The sequence below is a fragment of the Lichenostomus cassidix genome, chromosome 20 (genome assembly GCF_008360975.1).
Source record: "Lichenostomus cassidix isolate B80296 chromosome 20, HeHo_3.0, whole genome shotgun sequence".
Classification (NCBI taxonomy): domain Eukaryota; kingdom Metazoa; phylum Chordata; class Aves; order Passeriformes; family Meliphagidae; genus Lichenostomus; species Lichenostomus cassidix.
In genome coordinates, this window is record NC_139500.1 from 1131470 (window position 1) to 1143878 (window position 12409).

At 46.4% G+C, this 12409-nt stretch overlaps 1 long non-coding RNA gene across 4 annotated transcripts in view; it reads left to right on the forward strand.

Moving 5' to 3' along the window:
- LOC146428515 (uncharacterized) overlaps positions 1 to 11247 on the forward strand; it is a 68652-nt gene extending 57405 nt beyond the window's left edge. For 3 of the 4 annotated variants that reach the window (XR_014855938.1, XR_014855939.1, XR_014855940.1), the window contains exons 5-6: positions 4851 to 4932; positions 10955 to 11247. This is a non-coding gene — a long non-coding RNA (uncharacterized LOC146428515). Of the gene's footprint in view, positions 1 to 4850; positions 4933 to 8957; positions 9077 to 10954 lie in introns of all 4 variants that reach the window. The other variant, XR_014855941.1, reaches the window with a different exon arrangement.
- The last annotated feature ends 1162 nt before the right edge of the window (positions 11248 to 12409 follow it).

Sequence of the window (12409 nt, forward strand, 5' to 3'; positions counted from 1 at the left end):
GTCTCACCTGCTGAAAGGTTGCTGGTTCTTTTCCTATTACTTGTGTGGGTTTTTTTCTTTTAATGCTCTTACTTATAATTTTGCTTTAAAGTGTGAGCTCTGTGCTGCCTCAGCCTGGCAGGAGAAACACCTAAAGACTTTATATACTACAGTTGACTAACAGTGTGATAAATGTTTGAAAAGTTGTTTTCAAAGAAAATCTATTTCATCTACTAGTGCAGGAGGGAGTTGGTCTCAGTTGATTTCAGATATCTCCATCCTCTAGCAGCTGGAACAAAACATATCCTGAGTCTGTGACCTTCCCAAACCTGTCTGGCTCAATTGGCATTTCCAGGAGTTCCTGAAGAGATTTTTGGGAAGTGTGGACTGGTTCAGCTTCCTGTGCATACAGAGACATCCCTTTTTTGGCTCTCTGCAAACAGAGGCTTCAGAACAGTCACATTTACAAATTATTTAACTTTCAAATGCTCATTAAATCCCTGGCTCCTTCTGCAGGCTCAGCAAGTGGCATGTACAGAATTCTGGAAGTGACGTAGGAGAACAGGATAAAAATGGCTTTTCCTCCCCATTTGATTTTCCTCCCTGGGGTGTGTTGTGTCTGGTCAGCAGTGTCCCTCAGCCCTGCTGTCCATGCAGTGCCCAGGGAGAGCTGAGCAGCCCAAAACTGTGTCCATAACAAAGCCTGATTAGCAGAGGGCTGGGCAATGCTAACGAGCAATTCTCATTGAGCTCCACAAATTCAGTTTGCATCAGAATGTTCTGAAGGGAAGCTACTGCCTTAATGCACTGATGTGCCTCACGTGGCTACAGCCACAATTATTGTGATGTCTGATCTAAGCCACACTTTTCACCATCTAAATCTTTTTTTATTCCCGCTGCATAGTTTTAGCAGGAAAAATGAAAGAAAAATTGCTGTCATAAAAGACTCATCTGCTTCCCATTACGCTGACATTTAAGGATTGCACACATTAAAATGCTCCTATGCACTACAGAGAGGCACAGAAAAACCAGGAGGTAGAAATTTATAACCAATGGGAGATTTTGTAATTCAGCCACCCCGGGGTGGGCGTGAGGCAGGGCAAGGAGAATGATGTCCTGCAGCCAGCCCTGCCCAGCCCTCCCTAGATCAGTCTGACAGCAAACTGGATTGCCAGAGCAGGGGAGAATATTTTCTCCAAACACCTTCACCCTCTGTTCCTTCAGATCAAAAATAAAGGTGTTTATATGTTCAGCCCAAAGGCAGAGTGTTGTGCTCCCTGCAGGGATCACTGCAAACTGTGAGTTCTGTGGCCAGCTGAGCAGTGCCCTTTGGGCTGCACTGGGATGCAATTGCTAAGGAGCTTTTCTTTGAATTAGGAAATCAAATTCCTCTTGTCCTTCTGGGCACCTTCAGCCACAGGAATCTCTGAGGAGCAGCACTGTTTGGGAGTGAGGTTTGCCCAGAGGCTAAGCTGAGCAGGTGGCAGGCAGAGCTCAGGGAGTGCTGAGCATTCCCACTGGCTGCAGCAGCACCAGCACACAGTGAGAATTGCTCCTGCACTGCTGCCTTCCCAGGACCTTCAGCTGACAGCAGGTCAGGTTCCAATGCTGCAGTATTAATATGAGAGCTGTAATGTAAATTATTTTGTGCTTGAAGAGGTGTTCAGTGGAGGAATTGCTGCTGTGAGTGTTTGACAGAGGCTGTGCTGGCAGGTCTGTGCAGGTTTAATGACTTTGGCCAACAGGAATGTTCCCAAAACCAATTTTTCTGAACCCTGACTTGGCCTCTTTAGAAGCCTTTCCTGCTGGGGACTGTCAGAGGGAAAATGAAGAGCTGTCCTGGCATCTGGCATTGAAACACTCCAGCTCTTTGAGAGTTTGCAGTATTCCTGTTTTACAGGTTGCATTTGTTGCCCAGAACATGATTTTCTGAGCTCTGAATGGCTTTGCTTCCCAGCTAAGCAGGATGGTTTGGAAATTGTTTCTCTTCCTGGGATTGTTGTCCTTTCAATATCTGCTGCATCACTGCAGTGGCTGTTTTTCTGGTGTCAATTATTTAGTTAGAGGCAGGATAAGCTCTTTTCTGGCCTTTTTTTCTATACCATGGACATCTTGTGTCCCTGTCAGCCCAGTAATCTAATGAAGCCTGTATATAGACTTGAAATATCTGTGGAAATAGTCTGAAACATATGGACATCATGTGTTTTGGGCACAGGATGGCTTGGGATAAATAACATTTATGTTTTCTGCAGGAAGATATTTTCAGTATTTTATTTATGTTTTTGTCTATCAAAGTCTAAAAATTATTTTTATTGGAAAGCTGTCCTGTGTTAAAGGTTTGAAGCTTTCACAGCAAGTAACAGTGTGCTCATTGCTACTGCTATTTAAAAACTAATTGCTGAGGTTTATTGCAGAACTGTAAATATTAAAGGCCAGATTTGTCCTGTCTCATCCATGCAAGTCTCATTAAATCTGTGATCAGAATCTGATCCAAAAAAGAAACTTTTCTCCACCGATCCTAAGCACACCTTTTAAGACAATTAACTTGGCTGAGTGTTCTGATTTGATCTTAAAAAGGAATGTGCTCCTTTGAAAACGATTTATTGCATCCATTTGAATCAATAGTGCTGTTAAAAGAGCACAGGGAAAGAAAAGCACAAGTGTCATGTGAGGTAAAGCAGTGAAACAAGACAGTAAATTTTACAGAAAAATGTAGGAATCAGAACTGACAGTGGCAGTGTCAGCCAAGCCTCAGTTCTGGTGCAGCCATGGGGTTGGAGGTCCAACCAGCAAGGAGGGCAGTGGTTGGCAGTGCCAGGCTGGGCTGTGCCTGGAGCTCTGCTGCTGGCAGCCTGGCAGCCAAATGGTGTCACAGAGCTGTGAAATCGTCCTGCTCTTGAAAATATCCATAATAATTGGCACCAGTGTGTGGAGCTGTTTGAGCTGTGGATGGAACCTCCTCTCTGAGCAGTGAGCTGATGTTGTTTTTAATGCTAACAATTCCCTGCCAGAGCAATCACTCCCCATCAGTTACCAGCACCAGCCACGTGTTTTCCTCTTCCAGCTCTTCCCTGGAGCCATGCACCCCCTCAGGCACACAGGTCACCCCAAGGTGGGCATTTGGCACCCCAGAGCTGCTGTCCCTTTGGTGTGACAGCTGTCCTGGCCAGGCTGAGCACAGAGCTCCTCAGCCACCCCAAATCCTGCACCAAACAGAAAGCCCAGACAGTCTCTGTACTCCAAACAGAGACAGCTGGCAGTCTTTGACTTGCAGACGTCAAACAGCCTCGTGTTTGCTCAGATTTTACCTCCAGCTAATCAGTTAATTGGAGTTAAGTACTCTGAGCCGTTCCACATCCCTCTTCTCCTAATGAAGAGGCTCTGCTGCCAGCCAGGCTCCAGAGTCCATCCCAGCTCCCTGTCCCTGCCACTGCTGGGAATTATAAACCAAGGAAGCACAGGGACAGGACAGGGACATGGCTCAGTGTGACAGAGAGGAGCTTTAGCTCAGAGACTGGAAGGAATTCCTCCCTGTGAGGATGCTCAGGCCCTGGCACAGGGTGACAGAGAAGCTGTGGTGCCCCTGGATCCCTGAGGTGTCCAAGGCCAGGCTGGACATTGGGGCTTGGAGCAGCCTGGGACAGTGGGAGGTGTCCCTGAATGGCAGGGGTGGCACTGGATGGGATTTAGTGTCCCTTCCAACCCAAACCAGTCTGGGATTCCACTCTGTGCCATGGCCTGCAATGCTCTGCAGCTCCCCTGAGGTTGCCATTACTTTTTTATGAAGACCAAATTAATTCAGAAATATGAAAAGAATGGAAATAGATACAAATATGCCAATTTATGCATTTAGCACTCCCCCCTGCATATTTTATGTCCTTCTTTCCCCCCAGCCCCTCAAGCAGCTCTGGCCTGTTGTGTTTCAGTAAATCTCAAAGCCTGGTGAGTTCTTCCAGAACAGCCTCAGAAATTCTCATCTGGCTCTTCCCAGGTGTACAACTGGGTTCTAAGTGCAGTAGAGAGGTTTATCCTCATTTAACCACTCATCTCATCATTTTTGATGTCTGAAGGTTGAGATCTCAGTATTAAGATTATAAACCTTTGTTTTTATGAGCTTTCAGAAGCCCCAAAACATTTGCTGCCTTAACATTCATTGCATGGAGATCTCTGAGAAATGGGATGAGATCACAGACCTTGCTGAAGATCAGCTCCTGACAGCCAGGAAAGTTGCTCACCCAGTTCTTTCAGAGCTGATTCTTTCACACAACTTTATTTCTAGAATTCTGGGTTTTTTCAGCTTGAATCTTGGTAGGATGTTTTAGGTGGCTGCATTTTAATCTTTAGCATTAATTAACTTGGTAAAGTATAAAGTAGCAGAAGCATGGATGACAATACTAATGAAAGTAATAAAACGAGATTAATTACTAAATCCAAAGAAACAGAACCCTCTGCCTCCCTGCAGACATGGATATTAATGAGATTTCCTTTGTTCCTCTCCGAGGGTGGGCAGTTTCTCCCACCCCACAAATCTCTGCTAGTGCCAAAGAGTTTTGTTTGTTTTGTGCCTGGTTCCAGTTAGAGCTGCAGGCAGAAACTGGTGAATACAGTGAAGTATTGTTAGAAACAGGAATTTCTGACCTGATAGTAAAAGTGACAAAGCAGAGCCTTAATGGGATTTTTATTTTCTTGAGGTGACCAAAGAGGGAGAGGCAGCTTTGCTTGTGGGTTTTTACACCAACTGAAGTTCTCAGATTGCTTTGCTTGGGGAGGAAAGACAAACATAAAGTTTTCAGTATCTACCCAACTTGTTATGGGTAGATAATTAATTCTTGTTATTAATTCTTTCATATTCTGTTTTACTTTTCTATCAGGTGCTTTCTACCCCGATGACTGGAGAACCTGTGGGCAATGAAGCAAGAATATTGAGCAAATAAAGGCTGATCAGTGGCGAAGGTGAGAACTCTTTTTTCAAACAGTTTGAAGCTCTTTGGGTTTTCTTAGTGCTAAGAAAACTTTAACTCAGACTTCTGAGACTCACTGAGGCATAAGAAGTCTTTGTTAAAATTCATTGCTTCTTTCCCGTTATTTAAAGAAGGAGAAATGAGAGGCTGCTGATGAGTTGCACAGAAAGGTCAGAATTGACAGTAACTGTAAAGAAGAACAAAACAGCTTTAAAATCTCATCCCTTTCTGGTGATAAATAAAGTGCATGATCTCAATTATTTTGCTCTTCCAAGGACCTGTTTCAAGGGAAGATTTTTTTATTACATGCACTTTCTTCTCTGACAACAAAATATGTTGATAGTAAAAAGTGGTCCTTCCTAGGGTGAGCTTTGATCCATGAGTTCTGAGAGCCCAGAAGCAGGGTTTGTGTCCTGATGCCCAGGGCCATGGATGGTACCCTGAGAGGGCAGTGAGAGCCAGGATGTGCCTGTCTGTGCTCCATAAAAATGATGCTGTGCTGAGGGGACAACCGGAATCCAGCAAGGGCTGGGAGAGGTGAAGGAGCAGCTGAGCTGGCACTGGCTGGGACAAAGTCATTGCCAGGATTTATGTTCCTGAGCTTCCAGCAAGGGAAAATCTGGGATCTCAGCTGTTTCACCAGCACAGCAGCCTGCCGGGGGCTCTGCAGGTGAGTGTGAGCAGGGAATGGGCTCTGGCTCAGACAGGACAGCATCACCTGGAAGCTCACAGCTCCAGCCAGGCTCTGCTGGGGATCTTTGGGGTGCTGGATCCCTGCCCTGGGGAGAGCAGCCTGGCTCAGAGCAGAGTGAAAGGTGAAAATCCCACTGAGTCCTGCTGGGTTCTCTGTTTTGTGCTGAGCTTATCAAATGTGGCAGCAGAGCTGCTCTCTGAGCCCAGAGCCTCAGGACAGAGGGGCAGTGGAGGAGGGAGAACCATGTGTTTGGGGCTGAGCCTGTGCTGGACATGCACCTTCCTTTGCCAGCAGCTCCTCTGCAGAGCCACCTCACATCCTGGGCTCCAGGTTTGGGATTTGCTGGTTTGTGCTGCCAGAATCAGCCCCAGGGCCTCCCCAGGGCTGCTGGCCTTGGCTCAGGAGTGTCCCTGTGCTGGTGGCCAGCAGAGCTCCTGTCCAGCTCCCTGCAGCCAGCAGAGCTTTCTGTCACCCCCCTGACCCAACTCCTTCACGCCAGCAGGAGCAAATCCCCTGCAGATCTCATCACCAATAATTCACCTGGCCAGGCCAATGAGAACAAGCAGATCAACTGCTGATTTAACAGCAGACATGACATTCCAGCCCACGATTCATGAGCTGCCAGCCTGCAGCAAGGCTGTCCTTTGTCACTGGGGTTTGACTGGGGACTCTGTGGCCTTTCAGCAGACACCCTGGGATTCCCCAAAAATCAACCCCAACTCCACACAGGCCTCGTGTGAGGGAGGAGAAGTGCTGAGGCTCCTATAGAAATCCACATTTCATGTCAAAGCCCTGGAACAAAGTGTCTTCAGCACGCATATATAAATAATTAGTGTGGTTATAAGTTGGCTGGGGTGTTTTTAATTGACTGGATGTATGTATTTACTGACTTTGGGAATGATGCCAAACTTCCCTGCTAAATCCAAGGAGTTGATTTTCCCTCTCCCAATGCTTTCCATGTGCTGAGCAGTTGGAGAGATTTTCTCTAAGTTACAGAAGGAAAAGGCTCCCCTCTCGTGGTGTGAAGGAAAATGGCATTTTCTGAGCTCTCCACTTCCTGAGCTGAGGAGAAACAGAAATAAGTTATAGAATTCCTGTTGTCCTCCAGCCCAGCACGGAGCTTTGCCAGCTGTGCTGCAGCAGAGGTTCAGCAGCCTCTGCCCTGTTTGCCTCAGGGAAAGGGAAATATTTGAGGGGAATTGATTGAAGTTATTTAAATGACAACTAAAAGTCATGATCTTTATCAACCGTCAGAAACATCAGAGCTGAAGAACAGATTCAAAGCTGTTTTGCGTTTGCTCTTTTAAAATACTTTCTCAGTAAATGTTGACTTTTGTGTGTTGGATTTATTCTGCTCTATAAACTCTACTCTCAGGGAGGAGACCTGATAGATAAATGTTCAAACTGTTCTGTAACTCAGTAGACATTCATTCAGATGAGCAGGTTTTCTGTTTTTATTAGGTTAGAAATGCTGAAAAGCATCTGTTATTTACAGGACACCTGGTTTCACTTCCAGTTGGTGCAAAACTGCTTTTGAATAAAACCTGAAATTCAATTGAAAAGCTATAAAAACAGCAGCTTAAAATTATTAGTTAAAAGCTGTCTTGAAATACTTTGGGTGCATCAGGAGGAGAAGCCATGAATTCTCACAGGCATGAGTGACAATTAAAATTAGCCTTTTATGGACTGAGGGAATTTTCCCCAAAGTCAGTGAACCCAAGTGCTTGTTTCTCATCAAAGAGTCTGTCAGAGGTTTGGAGCTCACAGCACTCAGCCTCTCACACCTCATTTGTGTGCAGAAATGGGAAGGAGAAGTTTTCTTGCTTTTTCAGCTCCTTATTGCTTTCTCAGTGTTGAAGGACCTAATTATGAAGCCCAGATATACTGAAATTCAAATGCACTGAATTTCCATTTCTCCTTTCCTACTCCAAGTAAAGCTCATTTACTCATTTAACTGCCCAGCTTCCTGGAGAATTACTCCCTTGGCTTTCTTTACAATATCAGCAGCAGTGATGCACTGTTTGGAAATATATAAATAGTTTATATAAATTTTAAAATAGCTGATGTTTAATTGATGCCTCACTCTAAGTTGTTATTATTTCAGATTTCCTCTTCAAATTTGCATATTCTTAAAAGAAACACACACATTAAATAATCCAAAGAGTTTTTTCTTAAATGTATATTTGATCTATTGTAGAGACCCTTAAATTCCAGGAAATTATTTGATCCTTGGGATTTGATCCTGGACCTACAAGGAATGTAAAAGTTTTGGATTCAAGGCTATGATCTTGGACAGCTCTCAAAAGGAAATATAGAAAAATGTAGTGCAGGAAAGAGGCAGCCTGAAATTAGACCTGTTGTTAACACAAATAGAACAGATTTAGGTTTGGTTCTTACCCTGGTGCTATTTTTATACTAAAACCAGGCTAAAATAGGAAGTCTTTTATCTAATTAAAATCCAAATAGAAACAATTGGAGCCCCATTGGAAGGGGCTCAGCCTCCTTTTCAAAGGCTTTTTTTGGGGTAAAAAGATGTATTTTAGCCATCCAGCTTGGGAATTTGGTTTTGCCCCTTCATGCCTTGTAGAGGGTAAAACCTGAGTTGTGTTTGGTGCCTCATTTCTGAGCCAGGGACACACGAGGTGTCACTGGAGCTCCTCTGGGTGACACGAGCTTCAGAGCACAAACTGCTGCTCTGATCTAGACTGAAACAGTAATTTATGATTCTAATTAGGCTCTGGTTTGCAAGATTGATGAATATTCACATTTTAAATAGCTGAGAAATATTGCAAATGCCTGACAGCTTTATTTGTGCCAGCTCTGAGCCTATGGGGAATGTTCTCTGTGTGCTGAGCTTTCTCAGCATCCCTTCTGCCCCTGGATCCTGCAAGGGCCCAAGGCCAGGCTGCACAGGGCTGGGAGGAGGTGTCCCTGTCCCTGCACAGGGCTGGAATGAGGTCCCTTCCAACCTTTAAACTCCTCCAGGAGGGTTGAACAATCTCTGGAGAACATTTTCTGCTGGCCAAACCCTGCTGACTCTGAGTGCTGAGCTGCCCAGGTCCAGCAGCTGTGCAAGGACAGCTCGGGGCTGATGGATTTGTCACCTAAGTGGATCAGACAGAGCAAAGGGGAGTGTGAGGAAATGTCATGATCCTGTTCCATGGGCTGGGGATGGCAGACACTCACTCATTCAGAGCCACACAATGGCTGTGTGGCTGCCAGAGATGGGATTGAAACGCAGATGTTCTGAGTGCCAGCTCAGCACTAAACCCACAGTTATCCTCTCAAAAATCCAGAACCTCTCTGATTCATTCCCTATTTAGAACACTTTGCCTGCCATGAAGAGACAGCTCAGAGAACTCTACCAGTTACTGATGTAAAAGATGCTTTTAAGTGTCCCATTTATCTCCTTTAGCAATGGAGGAGTTCATCCATCTAGGAGGTAAGAGAATAACCAATAACAACTGCAGAGACTTTCCAGAAGTGGCTCTTCCAGTATGTCTGAAATCTCTTGCCAGTAACACCTGAGAAGTCTGTGTTAGGAGAAATCAACCTGATCCCACTTGTTACTGGAGTGATTTCAGACACCCTTCTGTAATGTTTTGCTCCTCACTTTCCCTTCATTCTGTGACGCATTTTTAAATGTTGTAGGTTATAAAAATTGTATTGTTTACAGACTGATAAAAACCCTTCCTTACTCCACAATAAATGGAGCATCTCTGGTGGATACAATCGATCTGATGTACAGCAAAAGAAAACAAATTAAAAAGGAAGCCACTACCTCAAAAAATAATAATAATAAAAAAAATTAAAAAGAAAGAAAGGAAAGGAGGAGGGAATCTGTAGTTCTGAAGACTGCAAGCTTTGGAGCATAAATTACAATGGAAGTTTATGGAGTCCTTTGGAGTCTTTTGGATTAAACCAAAAGCCAGCCCCATTAAACCAAATGGAGCATTCCTAATCTGACATGTTGACAAGGACAGCCCTGCCCCTTCCAAAAGGGAGTTTCAAATGAAGCCAGATTTATCTGATGTTCCCAACAGGGGCTGGGCTGGCTCCAAAGGAAGTGATCCAGGCCAAAAGTAAACAAGATGCACATGAAGCAGTTTGTGCCACAAGGAAAACTTCCAGGGAATATGCAGAGAGGAGGAGGAGAGCCAGCAGAATCACAGCCCAAGATGTCTTTCCTGTCTCCTCACCATGTCCTGTTTCTGTTTCCTCGGACAATGTAAATCCGAGTTTCTTCCCCATGAGATCCTTGGTCCTTCTCTCCACTTCCCTCATCTCTGCTTCCCCAGCAGAGGCTCCAGGTGCTGCTCTGGCCAGCACTGAGCTCTGTGTCCTGCAGCAGGCAGGAGCAGCCAGAGGTGCTCAGAGCTGCTCAGCCTCTCTCAGCTCAGCCTGAGCTCTGTGGGGCTGGAGCTGAGCAGCTGCTTTTCCCAGAGTGCACACAGTGGGAATTAGGTCATGCTGGAAAGCAAATTCAGCCTTTCCCAGCTGCTTTCCCTGTGGCACACATGTACCACAGGCACTGCAAAGAGCAGGACAAGCACTTTTTGCATTTGCATTTTGTCCAGCTGGGACCAAACTTTTAATTTGCAATGAGACCCCAGAGAGCTGTCCTGGAGAATTGGGATTGCTCAGCCTGGGGTGACCCAGCTGTGACCTCCCAGTACTCACAAAAAGATGGAGAGAGAATATTTACAAGGGTCTGGAGGGACAAGACAGCACTTTGGAGCTCAGAAATCTATCCCAGAGTTGTGTGTTCCCTTCCATCCATTTAACATTTCTATTTTGTGTGTGACTCTCACATCAAACGACAGCAGTGCTGTTTGTCCCTGAACTGTTATTTGCTGTCCCCAGTGATAACTGGATGATAATGGCCATATTCTGGTGGAGTGTGACACTTGAAATAAATATGCTAACGGAATTAAATGTGAAAAGTAGATCACTGGTGCCACTTGCAGCAGGGAGAGCTCTTGCAAAGAGATAGCACAGGATATTGCTGCAGGATGGAATTGGGGAGACACTGCACATAAACCAGAAAAGTGACAATCAGGGATTTTATGTGTGCATTCCTCACAGTCCTGTTGACTTTAATAGCAGATTTAGGTACTGCCAAGGAAGAGTTTTTATCATATATATACAAATAGCTGTATTTAAATACCTCTACGTACATGAGTAGATAGATGTGTGTGCATTTGAGTATAAAACCCCACAAAACCACAGCTTCTTGGTCTTGTCTGGTAGAGATTTATTCTGATCATATTATAGTATATTTGCTACATGTGCCAAGGGATTTTTGTTTGTGTTTTTGTAGGTACAGAAGGAGCTGGATTTGGGGATTCAAGCAGATGCAGAACCCCGAGGCTGGGCAGATTGAGAGTTCAGCTGGAGAGGTGTGAAAGGCAGAGCTGATCTGCAGAGCTCTGGGCAGTGACTCTGCTCCTCTGGCTGGGAGATGCCTTTTGATTTGCTCTCAGCCTTGGCAAGAAACTCACACTGGAGTCTTTGGCTCTCCTTCCAAGGGGGAATATTTAGGGCAGTGTGGACACTCGAATCTCCAGTCCTTGCAGGAGCCAACAGAATCATGGGCAAGTGCTTTAAATGTTCCTGGAGGGGTTGGTTTGTAAAATGATTGGGAACAAGGGGTGCAGGTGGGAATGGGGGAGTGGGGAGTCTGTGTGGGGGATGTGCTGCTGCCTGGGGACACCGCAGAGCCCCAGTGTCCTGCTTGGCCAGCAGCCCTCAGCCTCTCCTCGGTGACTCACGGGCTGTCTGAATCACCGGGGCTTCCCCGGGGCGAGGCGGGACTGGCGCTGAGCCCTGCTGGCTCCGGGCAGGATGGAGGGATGGATGGATGGATCTGCTCCTGGAGACTGGGTGACAAACGGGGCAGGGAGGATGGATCTGCTCCTGGAGACTGGGTGACAAACGGGGCAGGATGGATGGATCTGCTCCTGGAGATCTGCTCCTGGAGACTGGGTGACAAACGGGGCAGGGATGGATGGATCTGCTCCTGGAGACTGGGTGACAAACGGGGCAGGATGGATGGATCTGCTCCTGGAGACTGGGAACGGGAGCAGCTCCTCCCGATGGGCCGGGGACACCCCTGGGTGACAAAAGAGCAGGGATGCCATGTCCTAGTGGCACCGGTGAGCTGTGGGTGTTTCTCTCCCATGCCAGGGCAGGGCAGGGCAGGCTCCCTGCACACTCCGTGAGCTCTGGAGCTGCTCTGCTCTCCTGGCATCACCCCCTGCTTCCCACCCACCCCTGAAAATCATCCCTGGCCCCAGTCGGAGCTGTGAGCTGTACCACATGCTCTAAATGAAGTGCTAATTAAATACTTGTACTTAATGTAGACAACATTTCTCGAGAAGGCTGTAATGCAGTGCAGATGTCCCAAACCCCTCGGAGAACAGCACGGGAACAACAGGCTGTGTGCTCCCTGAGGTGGGGATGTGCCCAGGTGGTGTGACCGATAAGGTTCAGTGCCAAAACAGCTCCTGGCTGATCCAAATTCCCACACCTTCTCCCACAGGGACACCAGGAGTGCTGCAGGTGCTTCCAGCTGGATGCACCCTTTTGGGAGATGAATGGAGCTGCTGGGCTGGATGGGTGCTCATGGTCCTAAGGGAAAGGTGAGAACTGGTGGATGCTGCAGAAAGGACCTCAGGGTCCTGCAGGAACAGGTAAGAATGCTGAAGAGAAGCACCTCAGGGTCCTGCATGGGGTCACAGCCGTGCAGGAGGAGCTGGCAAGTGGCTCCTGCTCA